This window comes from Physeter macrocephalus, unplaced genomic scaffold (assembly GCF_002837175.3).
Source record: "Physeter macrocephalus isolate SW-GA unplaced genomic scaffold, ASM283717v5 random_293, whole genome shotgun sequence".
In the NCBI taxonomy this organism is placed as follows: Eukaryota; Metazoa; Chordata; class Mammalia; order Artiodactyla; family Physeteridae; genus Physeter; species Physeter macrocephalus.
This window is the reverse complement of record NW_021145584.1, coordinates 1-4404: the sequence shown is the minus strand read 5'-3', so window position 1 is coordinate 4404 and position 4404 is coordinate 1.

The window sequence follows — 4404 nt, the reverse complement described above, 5'->3', positions numbered from 1 at the left end:
GAGAGAGAGAGAGAGAGAGAGAGAGAGAGAGAGAGAGAGAGAGAGAGGGAGAGAGAGAGAGAGAGAGAGAGAATGCTAACACAGTAGGAACCCCCCGAACGCCTCCATAATGCCTCTCCATTGTGCTGGGCTTGGTGTGACCAACCCTAGACTGGGAGTTTTGTCACCTTGGTTTGGGGGTGGAAACAGGGAGCCCATTCTAACTCTCCTGACCTCCCTTCACCCTTCACCTCTCCCTCTTCCCCCCAGGCTGGAAGGCCCCCATCCTGGGCATGGTTGGACTCTTTGTTGAGACCCCCACTGGGTCTAGTCCCAAATCCAACCTTGGAAACCGCTCTATTCTTGGGCCTCTTCTTTGCTGATGGACTCATACTGGAGCTGTGAGGCCTCAGAGACAGATGGAACAAGACTGGTACCAGGCACTGCCTGCTCCCTGCCTCTCAGCTCAGCCAGCGCTCAGTCTGGGCGTCAGCATGATTGTGCTGGGGCTCCCAGGGAGGGGGCTGTGACATCACTGAAACGTGTGACAGTGGCAGGGCTGGGTCTCCGAGGACTATGTGGATGGCAGGGGTGGAGGGTGAGGAGGAAACTCCTGTCTGTGGAGAAACCTAGTAGGTGCCAGGCAGCGGCATATATTGTCACCACCTCCCTGTGACGTAGGAAGATTCCCCCGTCTCTTTTTTTTTTTTTTTTTAATAAAGAAGCCAGGGTTCAAAGAAATTAAATAATTTATCCACACAGCTGGATAATGTTGGAGCTGGAAACATAAGGTCTGACCGTCAACCCATGAAATGTGGGTTCCCAACTATGCTCATATGTTCATTCATGTCACATATGTTGACTGTGTATCTGCTATGTGTTAGGTGTGCTAAGCGCTGGAATTAAAAAAAAACAATTCCTACCATCAAGGAACTTACATTCTAGTGGAGAGTGTGTGTGCTTGTAAAGGTTTAACAATGGGCTCTCTGAAACAAAGTGTGTATATGTGTGTGTGAATGTGTGTTTATCATAAATTTTACTGAAAGAAAGCTAATAAAATTCCACAATACTCTTTATTGTGAATTCGGTATAGCCAGTTTATTCTTACAGTATACTTCTCTTGAATTTTGCCTAACTCTTGCATCCATAGTCAACCTATGGTTGTAACAGATGAACAAGTGTCGTTCCAACATGAATGTTGATGTAAGAAAGTGAAAAAGTGAAAGAACAATGTTGGAATTCAACTCATTTCTCAATGACCTGATCGACTTATTTGCTGTATCAGATCACAGTTTTCAAATACTGGGAGTGTATTTGCTCAGCTTTTTTTGCGTGTGTGTGGCTATTTACAATGTACAGGCATACCTCAGAGATATGGCAGGTTCGGTTCCAGACCACTGCAATACGGTGAGTTACCTGAATCTTTTGGTTTCCCAGTGCATATGAGAGTTATGTTTACACTATACTGTAGTCTATTAAGTGTGCAATAATAGCATTATGTCTTGAAAAATGTACATACCTTAATTTAAAAATACTTAATTGCTAAAAAACACTAATCATCATCTGAGCCTTCAGCAAGTCGTAGTAGCAACATCAAAGGTCACAGATCACCATAACAAGTATAATAGTGAAAAAGTTTGAAATATTGTAAAAATTACCAAAATGTGACACAGTGACATGAAGCAAGCAAATGCTGGTGGAAAAATGTCACCTATGGACTTGTTCAACTAGGGTTTCCACAAACCTTCAGTTTGTAAATCCCGCACTATCTGTGAAGCGCAGTAAAGCGAAATAAAATGAGATCTTCCTGTAGCAGCTATAGACAGGACATATTTACATTTAATCTACATTATTAACATTTCCTCCATTACTTTCTTAAGGCTAGACCGGGGGTCGGCAAATTTCTTCTGTAAGGAGCAAGATAGTAAATATGTTAGACTTTGCAGGCCATGTAGTTGCAACTACTCAACTGCTCTTGGGATGTGAAAGCAGCCACAGATATGGAAATGAGTGGGCCTGGCTATGTTGCAATAAAGTTTATTTACAGAAATAGTTGGTGGGCTGGATTTGGCCCATGGCCAACTGCTGGTCTAGACAATCAACAGAACAATAAATCAAAACATGATTTATCATACTTACCTATTTCTGTGGTGTAAATACTCCTACCAGGGCTGATTTCAAGCTACCAGTGTGATGTCACTGAATACAGAGTTGAACAGAAATGCATATATATATATATATATAAAATATATAATGCATGCCATTATATATTATATATTTCTACCATATTTCTACAGCTGTAAAGATTCTCAATATCATAGATAATAGCAAAAGGTAGTAAAAATTAGAACGTGATGAGTTTGAGCATTTTTCACCTTTGTTTTTATCTTTTATTTTGTTAAATTTTATTTATTTTTTATTTATTTATTTTTGGCTGTGTTGGGTCTTCGTTGCTGCATGCGGGCTTTCTCTAGTTGTGGTGAGCGGGGGCTGCTCTTCGTAGCAGTGCGTGGGCTTCTCATTGCGGTGGCTTCTCTTGTTGTGGAGCACGGGCTCTAGGTGCTTGGGCTTCGGTAGTTATGGCACGTGGGCTCAGTAGTTGTGGCTCACGGGCTTTGTTGCTCTGTGGTATGTGGGATCTTCCTAGACCAGGGCTCGAACCCGTGTCCCCTGCATTGGCAGGTGGATTCTTAACCACTGCGCCACCAGGGAAGCCCCTCACCTTTGTCTTTAATATCATTAACTTAATGAAGTTGGAATAATCTAATTTTTAATGATGGCATTGCTTAACAACCAGCCAGGCAAGTTCCTAAAAATGTCATAGGCTTTTGTAAGCCCTCAGAGTCGGTTCCAGCACGCTTCTGTTAACGTTGGATGAGAGTAAGTGTGTGGAGAAAAGTAAACAGTGTGGGCCAGAAAGGGAGAACAAAGGTAGAAGCTTTGCTGTGTTAAAAAGGATGGAATGGGACCATTTCACCGACAAGATGAGATTTGAGGAGAGACCTGGAGGAGGTGAGGGAAGGGGGAAGGAGTGGCGTCAGGAGATGAGGGCGGAGGCGGAGTCGTGGTGAAGGGCTGGGGACAGATCATGGGAGATTTTAACAGCTCAGGCTGCTCTGAGTAATCTGCCCAGCTGGCTGCATCTGAATAATCAGAAGAGCTTGTGAGATACAGCTTCTCGGGCACCATCTCACTCAGTCAGCCAATCTGGTACCTAACCCAGTGTGGGAGCCAAATCCACACCATACCCGGGCGGAGGGGTGTGCGTGCATCTGGGGTGCTTAGCTCTGCCTTTTAGGGGTGATGGACCAAGACCAGACTACTGAACAGCTTCTTACATGTACATGCCCTTTATTATTAGGGCAAAGATAAGCGGTGGTAAAACACGCTGTGGGCCAGGGAAGAAACCGAGGAGGTGACTTGGGAGGGAAGGCACGGAGCACACCCCCGGCCCTCTCCCTCTGTCTGCCTCAGCACTCTCCGTGGCTCCTCTGCTTCCCTCTCCCTGCGCGATTTCAGCTCTTCCTGGACCCTGCTGGACTCTGGTGGGCTGCATCAGGGTCATCTACCCCCGCCACTCAGCACCTGGGCACCCAGGGCTGGGGCCCCGCTGTGCGCTCCCCACTGAGGATGGCACACAGGCCCAGGGGGAGAGGTCCTTCTAGAATATGGGTTCCTCAGGGGCAGGGACTTTTGGTGCTCTCTTCATTGCTAACCCCTCAGAGCCTAGAATAGTGCCTGGCTGACAATAGATGCCCACTAAGTATTTCGTGAAAAAGTGAAATAAATGGCATTACCTATGATAAGGGCTGGGGGGCGGGCGCTGCTGGAACACAGAGGAGCAGTGTGGAGAGGCCAGGGAAGTCTTCGCAGAGATGGTGACGAGGAACAAAGGAGGAGTGTGGTCTCCAGGCAGAGGGCTGTGGGCTGGGCAGGGCACCCTCAAAAGAGGGGATTTTAAAAGTACAGGTGTGGGAGGGAATTATGAACTGGTGTATGTGCTGCAGTGGAAAGTAGGAGCCCAGAGCGGCGGTGGCCAAGCCCGGAGGAGTGAGCAAGACACAGACTGCTAAGGGCTTGATCACAGGCTGAGGGCCTTGGAGTTTGTCCTGAGGGTCAGAGCATCCTGGGAGCGTTCCAGCAACCGAGGCAACGGGGCTTGATTGAGCTCCAGGGGCTGGCCCGGCGCCTCCGCCGTTCTGTTCTAGTCTGTTCTTTTCATCGTCACTCACTTCCCTCCCTTTGGAAGCTTAGGGAGTTCAACCCCAAGGGGGCAGGGCATTCTCCCTGACCAGACATTGTACCCCAGCAATGGCTCCTAAAGCAAATTCCCATATTCTGTCTTGTTTGTCTCTTCCGTTTACACAGGGAAAACCATTTATGGGAATAGCGACACCCAAGGACACACAGCTGGTCAGCCTTTTG